Below are 13,526 nucleotides of genomic sequence, written 5' to 3'. Positions count from 1 at the left end.
GTCGCAAAACTAAAACCAACCGCGACTTGATCGATTCCATTTCCCGTGCTTCAATCAGTATGCTCGCTATCTCTATGAGTTCTCATTGGCTCTTTGTGGTATTTAACTTAGCTCTTATTGGTCTCTGGAAAAAACTTTTGTTCTAAGTTTAACGACACTTAATAAAATTACTTTATTCGATTAATATCAGCCCTCATTTGGGGCGAGTGCATGGAATATCATACAACGTGTTATATAAATGTCTCTCGAACAGCTTCACCTTTCCAGTGAATCTCTGTCACTTGCCAACACAGCCGTTTTTCGACTTCAGAGCTTTTGTTCAGGAAACGCTCTAAAAGCAGAGAGTACGATCCCGCCAGCCGGGAAAAAAGATTTCTTTTTTTTTTTACCATAAAGAACTGCAAAGATACCCTAAAACCTTATATTCTTTTCTTCTAGGCAGCGAGCTTTTGTTTATGATTGACAAGAGCACGGCATACATACATTTCCAAGGAAATGAGGGCTGGACAACATTTAAATCCAGCCTTGAACTCCCTTCAAAATTATTCATCAAGACTTTCACTTGCCTCATAGTTTGTTTTCCATAATTGGATGAATTTAAAATAATGACAATATCTTCGCAAAAGTTAAGTAGTGCAGATGTTACAATTTAGCCCCAGTTTAAACCTGGTAGTTAGGAACTAAATTTGGCCTAAAAAATACTCCATATTCCAAGGATACACCCTAAGATTTGAATAACACTTTACAGCCTCACATCAGTTTCTATATTTTTCATACTTTTCGCTTCCTTTAAGGCTGAATGTTACTGCTTCCAAGAGAAACTGCAAAATATTTCTGGTTAGATTGACACCTCTCTGATAGGCGCTTTTAACATGGAAAATTATCGTTAGTATTTCAGTTCAGAATAAGACCCTGTGTAATCAAGATTGTTTTTGGAATGGAAGACAAGTTTTAGACCATAATTCTCTAAAGTAATCAAGACCCACAAACTTTCGTAAGCAATAATTTGTGATAATGTTCCATAGTTCTTATTCAAAGCGAAACTTATTGCTAGTCTCTACCTTTCTTTTTGGTTCTTTTAACCTTTTAACTCCCACGATCTGATTGTTAATTCTCACATCTAACTGTTACACATTTCCTTGTAATTTAGTTACAAAAATTTAGTGTTATATCATGATAACAACCTCTAACTGATAAGTTTGAGTAATCTCATTAAATGTTTGTTGGTTAATGTATGGATATTGTAGGGAGAAGTTACATATAAATCACTCCTGGGAGTTAAAGGGTTCATTCCTGCATGCCTTTTTCCAAAATTGAGATTATTCTTTAAGCTACAATTGCACAACACTTAGGTAACTCCTTGATGTAATGATTTTAGTTGACCGTCTTGATATATGAGTGCCCAAAGGAATAGGAACAGGAATGAAGAAAGAAAGATCCTATGTGGTTTGGTGTCAAGTGTATGCTTAATAGTTGGATTAAAGATTGATCAGTATTTCATATGCAACTTTATATCAAGGAGATAAGACTTGAATAAAATATGAGTATATTCATGAACAGATAATTGCTTAAGATTTTAATTGTCTTGCAATAATGGGGAACCAAAGAAATTTGAATTATGTACACTTCCACTGTGGTGTGGTAAATCCAAAAGTGATCAAAGCCAATCAGAGCACAGATAGTTACATGCATCTCAGGGAGCCAACGTGAACTCAAAGTGAAAACAAGAAAACTGCCCAAAGAATGGGAAAATGCAAGTGAACAAGGCTTTTATATATTTTATTGATTAGTTTTTATATTAAATCTAGTTGATTAACTCTTTAACTCCTATGAGTGACCAAGACAGAAGTTCTCCTTACATCATTACTGCTAAGTGAAGCTGACTAAGTGATAAGAATAAAGAAACATATCAATTTGGGGATTATTAGTTGATCCAACACCAAATTCTCCAAACTAACATCATAAGAATTGTATGACACACAGTAAGGAGAATTGCCAATGAGATCCTAGGAATGAAAGGGTTAAGACAGTGGCTGGAAATTTTTGATTGGTCACTCAATGTAGTGAAGCAAAACCAAAACAATCCTAGATTACTTTTATACTCATTTGAACAATTGTTCTAATAATGACAAAAACAATTAACCCTTTACACCCTAACACCAGTATTCATATTCTCCATACTGTTCTCTGTACATTTACTCAGGTGCTGACAAGGAGAATTTGTCTAATAATTACAAGTTTCTTTGGTTGGTGATCATTTCCTTCATTCCTATTTTGTGACATTAATGTTTGATTCAGGGGTGATATTGTAAGGAGAAATTAGATGCTAGTCATTCTTAGGGGTTAAATGGTTAAAATGCATATCACGAGGTAAAAGATGCAATTGAGCGAGGCAAAATCACTCTTAGTTAATCCTGTTCACCCTAACATCAGTATGCATATTCTCCATACTGTTCTTTATACATTTCCTTGGGTTCTGACAAGATGAATTTGTTTAAAAATCAAGAGCTTCTTTAGTTGGTGATCATTTTCTGTATTCTCATGACCTTAATGAGTGATTCAGGGGTGATATTGTAAGGAGAAATTAGATGCTTATCACTCTTGGGGTGTAAAGGGTCAATAATATCTGGTGGAGTGGAAGTTGAGAATGGAGTTTTCCAGACCAATCACAGAGTAAAGGAACACAAAACCAATTGTAAACGATCCTTGGTTGATCTTAGAACTATTATTTGAAAATTGCTTTGCTCAGATATTATGTCCAAACTTTAACCTGCCCATCCCACCCACAGGTTGCCACCCAGCTGGGTAGGGTGGGGTGGTAGGCAACATCTGTGCATGGAGCAGAGTGAGCCTCTATTGTCCTTATCACACAAGCCATGCTGTGATCTTGGAAAAAAAATTTTCCCATCTGCTGAGCCAGAACAAATTTTTTTCCATCAGGACTGACATCACATCTGCTATGATAACCACAACCTAAAAGTAACAAATTAAATATTAATAAGAAGGAAGTGTTCAGTTTTATCAAAAATTTTTCTTGTAGAGCCCTGTACATTCCCTTAAGGGATGGATCTGACTTTGAGATCTGTTTCTGCGTCACACTTTCCACATCACAAGCTTTTCAAAATGAAAGTAAATATCATTCTGTTTGCTTCATGAGTTGTGAATGAATGTGATTTTCTTGAGGCAGTGAGCCAAAGATGGGGTGGGAACCCAGCCTGGCGTGTGATTGAGGATTCCTGAAAAGTAATTAATGTGGGGGGGGGGGTGGGGGTGGGGGAAATCTTGTTTGAAATGGGCCTTTCCAATGGGGACTTGCAAACCAAAGGATTTTCACTGGAACATATTTTTTCTCAGATGGATCAACCTCCAAGGGTAGGGAATTTTTCAAGATTGCATGCCATAATAATGTAATTGATATTGTAACATGTTAAAGTTTATTACCTTATGGCCTTCATATCTTTCAAACTTATTCAGCTTGTATGGTTTTCTTGTTGAGAACAAAGCAATGTAGTCACCATTTGACTGTGCCACAAAGTGTGAATCATAAGGGTGGACCTTCAAGCAAGTGCATGTAAAAGCTTCCTGAAAATACCAAAATTAATATACTTTTATCACCCATAAGTAAAATACAAGTGATTAGCATCTAATTTCTCCTTACAATATCACCCCTGAATGACACCTAAAGGTCACAAGAATAAAGGAAATGATCACCAACTAAAGATCCTCTTGATTGTTCAACTAATTCTCCTTGTCAGCACCTTAGAAAATGTATAAAGAACAGTATGGAGAATATGCATACTGATGTCAGGGTGTAAAAGGTTTGGGGTACTTTTCTTAAAGTGCAGTCTAATTACCTAATAAATTTGATTTGATAAAACTGCTGTTGATCTAAAATCCCACACCATGATCCCCTTGTCTGTTGAATTCTGTCTGACAACATCAGCAACAGAAACAAATTCTTCTGCTTATGGTAGAAATGTGATATCCTGTACTGGACCAAATAGAGCTGAGTATGTTGTTGTAATCTACCAAAAAAAAGACATTCCCAATGAAAATTCTATCCAATTATTATCCTATTGTGGTTAAATGACAAAAACATTATTAGTTAGTTTGTGTGCCTGTCATTTTTTTGTGGCCTGGTTATTTTTATTTGTGTCAAGTGCTCAAGTGCTGTGAATTAGCTATACTGTAGTTTACAATCTGTTTCATCCACGTCCAAGAAATATATACAAAACAATGTTCACATTGTAACAGCTTTTTTGTTTTTGCTCAAAATGCACAAAGAACAAGTGCAGGGGCAGGGGAGGGGGGGGGGGGAGAAACTCCAGCTCTCCATGCAAATATTTGGTGGAGGGCTCAGCCCCCAATGTTTCAGGCTCCACAAAATTGTTAGCACAACATAAAATTAGTTTGGCAAAATATTTAGTATTGTAATCTTTTCAAATTGTTTCATCAGGATTATAATATGATTGTGCAAAATTATATATGGTGCTAGGCCATTTTACCTTTGATCAGCACCAACCTGTGTTTCAAGAAGCAGAAATTATGAGTTTTTAGGATAATTTAAGGAACAGTTTGTACCTGGCTTAACCCTTAACTCCTAAGAGTGACTAACATCAAATTTCTCCTTACAACTGTATATCACCCTTGAATCAAACATAAAGGTCATGAGGATGAATGAAATGATCATCAACTAAAGAGGCTCTACATTGCTAACCAAACTCTCCTTGTGAGCACCTTAGGAAACATATGGAGATCAGTATGGAGAATATACATACTGATGTTAGGGTGTAAAGGGTTAATATACTGGATGAGTTTCCCCCACCCACCCACTCTCAATCTCACACACACAATTTAAATGTGCTGCACCATGCCTGAGTATACAAGATAACACTCTCCACCTAGTTATGTTTCCCTTACCTTACACCGATCTCTTGCTTAATATTTTCATATTGTAGAGCAAAAGTTGAACATTCACAACTTTTGTTAATACACCCACAATGTTTCAAATACCTGTTTCTACATCAAACAGTCTTGCAGTTTTGTCATAACCACAACTCAGCACTTGTGACACACACTGACTCCATTTGACATTTATGATCCATTGATGCAGACAACAACAAATGATTATTGTCTCTATGTAACATTTCATCTGATGCAGTTAACAACCTGAGTGTGACCTTTAAGATTTAAATGCAACTTCTTTGATGGTCTGCATACTTGATCTGTGTCCTTGCGGTTTGTAAATTCAGCTTTACCTGGGTGATAATTTGCTCCTTTCAATTACCCATTTCTCAAGGTTAAATCAGTGTCTTGTAACGACTTATTCACCATGAGAGATGAGGATGTTGCTTGAGCCAATTTCTCTCTTTGTCTCTTAGGTTTTGTGTTTATCATCAATAAAGGGTCCAGAAAAATCATTTTGAGTACTCACGGATGAGTTACGGGTATTTGCAATGAGTTTTGATTCAGTCAGGTTATTTGAAAATAATCTACATTGCTCTCCAGGCTTGAGACGAGACTCTACCTTTCCATTCTCGGTTTTGTTTTGCTCCCCGCGTAAATTATGATGTTATCAGATTCCGTAACTTTTAGTTTCTTGTTCGGAGACTCGTCGCTCTCTTCAGACGATTAACCACTGTCATATACATGTAGACCTTCCATACTTCGCTGGAATATTTTAGGAATAAGTTTATTACGGTGCAAAATATGCCGCCATTTTGATTACATAAACTCATCCCTAGGACCTCTCGGAAAAAAATTTCAAGATGGCGCAACCCGGAAGTAAATTACCCGGAAGCAAAATAATTTCAGGTTTCATTTGACTATTTTTTCCTTAATTTTCTGTTGCAGTTCTAATAAAAAGTGATTAGAAATTCTTCGTCTGGAATTCACAAAAAACAACTGAGAACACAATACAACTGGCCTTTTTGTTGCCTGCGTTGCTGGCGGTCTATGATTTTGGGGGCGGTATTTCATTTTTCTCTCCGTTCCCAAAATCGCATGCCACCAGCAACGCAGGCTAGCGTTTTTGGTGCTTCTTTTAAGCGGGATAAGAGTCTCTGCAATGAAAACCAAAGAATGGTCACCTCGTCTATGCGTGGCAAATTTAAATATTCGCCAACAAGTACTCTACCTTCGGTAAAATCAATTCATCAAAATATTCTTCAACTCCCTACAGTGTGCTACTAAATCAGAGATGGGAATGAAATATCAGCCCATTTTGAAATCATCTCTTTATTTGAAGGTGGTCTAATACTCTCCAGAAAGTTGCTTTGTCCAAAGATATCTATTCACACACATAAATAATTACTTGATTTTTAATTCTCAATCACTAATTGAGAATTAAAAATCAAGTACCGTTCACACGTTTAAAATAAAAAAAAACAACAACAACACGAGAACCTATAAGTAGTCTTTTTATTTTGTACTGTTTCTTATCCTTACGGGTCACTCAAAGAAAATAAAAAAACTAAAAATGTCAAAACAGCAATCTAAGTTTCGAAGGTAAGCTCTTAGGTTTTACAGCTTTTACTTTCCAAACCTTATCATTTAAGAAAATTGCCATTAAGTGTTGTAATACAGAGACATTTACCATCAATCCCAGACCACGCTTCAAATATACAAGATCCTTTTCCCATATCAACTGTTGACATGAGCCCATCACTTCTGTGTTATATCGAATGATATTGCATTAAAAGGCCTTTTTCTTCATAACTGCGTAGTTTTCTCATTATTTTGTGTTGCAATAGTGATTTTTGAACCGGTTTTTCAAAGGGCATATTTTGGGACAGATTTTGTTGCTATCAGACGTAACAAGTTCGCGGCTCGATATTTTTGGTTTAAAGCAAAACTGAAGCAAAAGAAATTCATTCTTAAATAGTATTAGGTAACCTCTACTTGGAAGAAAAAAATCAGCCGATTTTAATTTTTAGCCAGATATCCTCGGTCGTTTCTTAGGCGAATGGCCTCTTAAATGACGCAACTGATTCAATTTCGACAAAAAAAAAAATCACGTGCAAAGCGACGAAATTTGCATGTACCCTTGTTATTTTCTCTCAAAAGCGTGCCGCTCGCAACAAGTTTAACCTAAACTGCACATAAAATGAAGATGATGAATGGTGTCTGATATTTCTAGCCACGTCTCAGCCTAAATATCGACAAAAAAACAAAACAAATAAAATCACGTGCAAGCGACGAAATGTACATGTACCCTTGTTATTTTCTCTCAGAAGTGCATCTCTTTCAACAAGTTTAGTTTTAAACTCGGTACATGTAATAAAGGCGATGAATGGTTTCCAGCCACGTCTCAGCTTAAATATCGTAAACTAGACCCTGTGAGCAGGGTAACTGGGATACCTGGATGGTACTGGATCCTTGGAATCAAGTGTAGTGATACTACGGGTGTCGGATTAGTATAATGAAATAGTGAGCTCAAGTCTGGCTAAGGGCATACACCTATTTCAAAACATAGGCATGCTATGCATGCAAGAGTTATTTTTTGTAGGGTGGGTGGATTACTTGTGGTCTACATTCTTACAAAAGGAAAGAAGAGTATTAACGTTGAAAAGAACGAAAATGTCGAATTACCTCACACACAGGTATTTTGTGGTAGATTATGTGTGTTGTGCGAATAAATGTAACCAAAAATAAACTGTATTGGTGCCACAGGTACCTGTTAGTACAAAATGCAGACCGGATACAAAATATAGACTGGAGACTGCAGAGTGGGTACAAAATGCAGACTGAGAATCTGAAGAGTTTTTACGTCTGGTAAATAATAACATGTCATCTTACAGCTTACCGAGCGTCACGCAATCGCTTTTCCTCGATCAGCCCTCACGATTATTTGCACTATTGTGGAAAATTCCTGGCCCATTTCTTGATGAAAATCGATCGTAATATAATTTCAAGCCTTCAATACACTCTTCTTATTTTGTGCGCGAGTTGGTTTGTGTGATGTCTGTACAGATTTTACCAACGTAATAAAAGTAGATGATGTGAATAACAGTGATGGTAAAGCAAGCTTAAAACGGCAGAAATCACCAGAAACTAGAACGGATACACAGTTCGCGACTCAATCCGGTCTAAAATTACTGCTCAATAACATCTTTTAGTGTGGACTGGCCGCGAACAATACGACTTGTGTATGCGTCTGTAAGTATTTTGAGCGTTTGCGCTATAACGCTTCAGGTGATCGTAATCCAAACACGTTGAAATACAAAACGACCGACAAAAGAAAATCTCGTGCTCGTCATGTGACCCGGACCTGTCCGTGCATGACAACGTCAATCATCTTCAAGATAACACGTGATCAGCATGTGCTGCGCTCGTTCGTTTGTCTTATACAACTTGTGAATAAAAATCGTAGGCGCTCACCAACCGTGAAATAACCTATAAATAGTTGTTCAATATAAATGAATAAAGTTGGCTCTCAAAAGAAAAGTGTCATTACGCGGAAATACAAAATATATGTCAGCATTTCAGCTTCATCAAAACCGTCAATGTATGTGTACAACGAAGGCTATTTTTAGTTGTGATTTGCGTGACTTTCAATACCCTTTTGTTTTGCGACATACTTTCGAACTACTGTTGGCATTATACCAGATTCATTCGGCCACGAGACACGTGTTAGTCGCAAGCACAGCGAAGGATTGTCGAAATACTAGAATAATAGAACGGGTAAAGAGGTATGTCATCTTGTTTATTTTTGTATTTATACACCGGAACGTGTATAATCAAAGGTAGTTTTGTTTTGCTTAGGATATTGTGTTGTTTGATTTATTTATATACACGCCCCGCGTTTTCGAGCTTAGGACATTTTGATCAGCGTATATTGCATGGTAATGGCCTATTTTAATTTATTGTTTTTCAGTTTTTACGAGCTTTCAAGTTTAATAAACCAACTGAAATTTGACTAGACGCTAAGAGGTTCCGTAAAAAACATTTCTCTGACGCGGCGTAGTTCAAGTTAGATTCGATTTATGTCAGCGTTCGCTCCATTGCAATGTGAATATATTCTTGCTTTGTGCACTGTCTAACGCCAACAGTCATTATTAGCTAGGAAACTACTTTTACTGAAATAATAGCTTACTACTAACCATAATAACTGTCTCTTATTTTTCTAAGAGATTATAATATCTTTCCAGAAATATTTGTTTATAATTACAATTATCAATGCAAAAATGGCCCAAGTGAAATATTCATGAAAAACCACCAGATGCCAGATGCCAGTTTACCCTCTGCTCTAATCAATTTTAAACACATCTCCCTGTAGCGCCATGCAAAACGAAATACAACTTCTTTTTTTTTTCCGCAGAGGAAAAAAAACAACCAAATAAATTTAAGAGCATGCATGTCCAACATGACAAGAGAGTCGTTCTTGAGGGTTGTGCAATAATATTATGAGGACGCATAAACTTGCTCAGCAGAAGGAAATGAAACAAAGTTGCTGTGACTATCAGAGTTTCCTCTCATGTTCAGAATAAATTGAACAATTGTATCAGCCTTGACGTTCGTCATGTTCAGTGGCACAGTTTCTCCTCATCCGAACACTGTGGTTTTCGCTCTCTCCTCGCCAGCCCCTCTGTCTGTTTCTGATTGCTTCAAGTCTTCCTACAAGTGCTCTATCAATCGCCACGGGTTCCCTTTGACGCGGAGCTTTGCAGATTTTAAACAAGACATTGAGGATCAACAGCAGTAAAATGGTACAGAATAAGCTCAAAAATTCCTGAATTGTAAATAACATGATTTTTCGAAGAATGATCTCTAACCAGAATAAGTTAGCGTAGCTTCAAAGGAGCAAGTGGCAACAGTTAAAAAATTCTGATTCCTTACCTAAAGTAATTTAGGATAAAGTATGGCACCCTAATAGTTTTACTTAAAAGTTAAATAAACAAACAGGAGCTTAGCCAATCACAGACTCCAACGTTTTTAGCGCAAAAAGAAGAATCTTTATCAGATAAGGATAAACCGAGGGGGAGTTTTTCTGACACAGACCAGCTGTTTCTTTATATACATTCTTTCTGTAAATTTCACCTCTTTCTGCACAGATAATTATTGGTTTATTGTTTCATAGGCAGCCCGTATCCGCACCTGAGAAGTTAACTTCGGTTCAATTTCGAATAGTGATATAATTGTTACTTATTTGGCGCTCTGTGGCAAACTTGAAATGAGCTCTGATGTCTCTTCTACTTTGTCACTTCCGTTTAACCAAGGAAGACCGATAATTTATTTATGATTATAATTTATTTATGATTATAATTTATTTATGATTATAATTTATTTAATGTAACTTGTTTTTGCAAGGGCCCTGAGTCACATGGCTGAACATAAATTAACAGGAGTAAAGAGCTCCTGAAATTAGTAAACAGAGCCACAAAAAGGAACCCCTTTTAATCAAAAATTCACAAAGCACAAAAGGACAACATTTTATTTCAATAAACCACCGACTACCTTTTCACATACACAACATTTGAATTAGAGGAAAAATCGAAAATGTAAGAAATATGAGTTTTGAACCTTACGATAAAACACTAACTCTTGCAGTAGAGACAATTTCCATCAATTATTGAAAGCCAGTTACAACCAACCATTTACATATCAAGTCCACAAAGGCGGAGACATTTTTTCGTAAAGTTGAAACTTAAACTGAACCGGAGGGATATAAATCTTTATTGTATGCCATTTAAGGCATATACAAGGTCCAATTGTGTCTTTTTTTTCGTGTTATGTGTGAACTTTATGCGTTCCATATGATTCTTGAATTTTGAACGTATATCTGTTAAACTGCCGAAATTATAGTGTATTCAGTAAAAATTGTCTACGATACATCAAATTTAATTGTTCAAAACCAAACAGTTTAACTAATTGAACACAAAAGGTATAAATTTTATACGTTTTGTTACCGCCACCGTGAACTTTGAGACAAATTCTAATCAGTGTGTAAAATTGAAAGAAAGCTTCATTAACTCATATCAATTAAATCCATGGATTCATGCAGCTCTTTTCTTCATGAAAACAATTGTAAACGATAATATCTAGAACTTTCTCTGTTCCTTGTTGAGTAAACCCATCTTCTCCGCAAAGTACCATTTTGAAAATAGCTCATCATGGCTACAAAGCAGCAACTAAGAAACAACATGCTTCATGAGAATTTTACAACAAGTATTTCCATATATTCCGGACTAACTGCTGACATTCTTTACCAAATCCTGTCGTCCTTTACCTTTAAATGGAAAAAAAATTTAGAGAGGAATGCTCAAAGATTTATCTTAGGTGATGATATTTCTTAGATCTTTTTCAATGAATTTATATGGATACCATGTTTATAAGCAAAGAGAGACGATCTTATACCGGAAAAAATGAACGGTAGATCCATATAGACGATTTCAATCATAAAATGCTCAGGTAGAATAAAACCTACCCTTACTCTGTTTCTTAGTCCTCGCGTTCATCGTGCTCGATGGGATGGTTTGTTTTGGGTGGAACAATGTGATTTTCGCTCCTTCTTCTCCTTAATCTTCTCCCCTCTTCGTTTCTGGTCACCTCCCGTCTGATCAGTTGAACAAGATGTTCATAGTTTTCTACGTGTCCTCCACAGCCCTGTACCAAAACTCTTTCCACTTTGATCAGGAAATAAATGATCACCAACTGTAGTGTGACACAGATGAGACAGCAGAATACTTCAATAGGAGACATGGTTGTCTGTATAACTGGTCTCAAAAGCACGTTAGCAAGAGGAACACGCCATATACTGAGCAAAAATTATTTCCTCTCAACAGTGTGATACCAGCAAAAACTTTCCCGTCAGACAAATAAGGCCGGCCGTTTGAAGCAAATCAAACGAACTGTCAAAATAAATGATTGTGATAGGACGGAAAACGCGTGGACTGTAAGTACCTCCCGTTGTCCCATACAAAGCCTTAGAAAACTTTTCTAAGGCATTGCATGGAATAACGGGAGGTACTTACAGTGCATGCATTATCCGTCCTGTCATCACAATCATTTATTTTGACAGTTCGTTTGATTTGCTTCAAACGGACGGATAATGCATGCACTGTACGTACCTCCCGTTGTTCCATGTGACCTCTTGGATAATGTGTACTAAAATATTAAATACCGTGTGTTTTAAGTTTTCTCTTTAGTAGGCTTTTGAGAAACTTACACAGTTCTTATCAACAAATGCTCATCAAGATGTATAAAACGTGCACAAGGAGCGAAATCTCTCGTGCTTAGCTTCCCTCGAGGAGACAATTGAATATTATTTGAACGTCTGGTTTTCAGAAACGAATAAATTTAAGGGTGTGTATAAATAAACAGGGTCTTTAATATGTTAAGCTACACTGTTGTTCATTCACCAATTAATCAGAAAGAAGCTTATAAACTGATTTACTCGCTACTTCTTTGTAGAGATTTTTCTTCTCAATTTTCGCATTTAAATGGACGGTGAAAAAGAAAAAAAAAAACATTCCGCTCCACAAAACAACAAACAAAAAACGGTGGAACCAGAGTTTAACCACGTTAATATTTGAGCTTAATATTTAACTACAGAACTAAGGTGATTCATCAAACTCCGCTGCACGCGTTCCACACTTACCGTTGAGCTCACAGCTACTTTCATCCGATATTAAATTTGGAAGTTCAAGCTGCCATTGCCCATCCGTCACAATTGCAAAATTTTCGCATTTGCCCGCAGGCGATTTCGCCAGGCGAAATAACTTTAACGAAAATCCGCTAATTCCATATTGATGTGCCTGCTCCTTTAGTCCTAAAAACTCCGTAAGATGTTTTTTTAGTTCAGATACTCCTCTATGAGCTTCTTTGTCTACTGGGACCCCGCTTCGATGACGTTCGATGGCGACTTCTTCACCTTTTCGAAAAAAACTCACGATGACTTTAGCAATCCCAGTCATGACCCGACCGCATGAACAAACAACGAGCAATAAAAAGACAATAGCAGGGCGTCTCGTCGGCTCGACTGTGATCCGCTGTTCTTGAAATGAGACAGCAGGGCGTCTTGTCAGCCCGATTACGAGCCGCTGTTCTAGAAATGAGCCCACGCTGCTCACCGAAAAGAAGGATCCCGTGGATTTAAAGTAATTTGAAGACAAGAAATTCTATAATTCGGCTAAATTTGGAATTAATGTGGTTACGTCGGGTGAAGAAGGATTTTCTGAGCTAGAAATCATCAAAATGCTGTTCTTTCTGAATACAAACATCCCTATCACGTCTGACCATGTCGGTTGTCGGTTAGAATTTATTTGTCGCTAGTCGGTAATTTTTTCCCCGTTTCGTAGGTAGTCAGTAATTTTTTACGCCCTTTGTCGCTAGTCGGTTAACCCCATTCACACCCTCATGCAACTCTTTTCTTCATAAAAACAATTAAACAGCAGAATACTTCAATTCAATAGGAGACATGGTTGTCTGTGTAACTTATCTTATCACATATTTACTATGTAAACTGACGCTGGAAACATTAAGATCAGGAAACTAGTTCGATCATCTTCACTGTTTAAAGAATTGAA

General features: G+C 36.8%; 1 long non-coding RNA gene across 1 annotated transcript; it reads right to left on the bottom strand.

Moving 5' to 3' along the window:
- Positions 1 to 1,207: 1,207 nt before the first annotated feature.
- LOC149043065 (uncharacterized) lies at positions 1,208 to 5,741 on the bottom strand. Its single transcript, XR_016188123.1, has 4 exons — positions 5,014 to 5,741; positions 3,855 to 4,025; positions 3,442 to 3,582; positions 1,208 to 2,973 (listed from the first exon to the last, which is right to left on the bottom strand). It is a non-coding gene; the product is annotated as an uncharacterized LOC149043065 (long non-coding RNA).
- Positions 5,742 to 13,526: the final 7,785 nt, after the last annotated feature.

Source organism: Pocillopora damicornis, chromosome 7, assembly GCF_964200805.1.
Source record: "Pocillopora damicornis chromosome 7, jaPocDami1.2, whole genome shotgun sequence".
Lineage (NCBI taxonomy): Eukaryota > Metazoa > Cnidaria > Anthozoa > Scleractinia > Pocilloporidae > Pocillopora > Pocillopora damicornis.
This window is presented reverse-complemented; position numbering and strand designations above follow the sequence as displayed.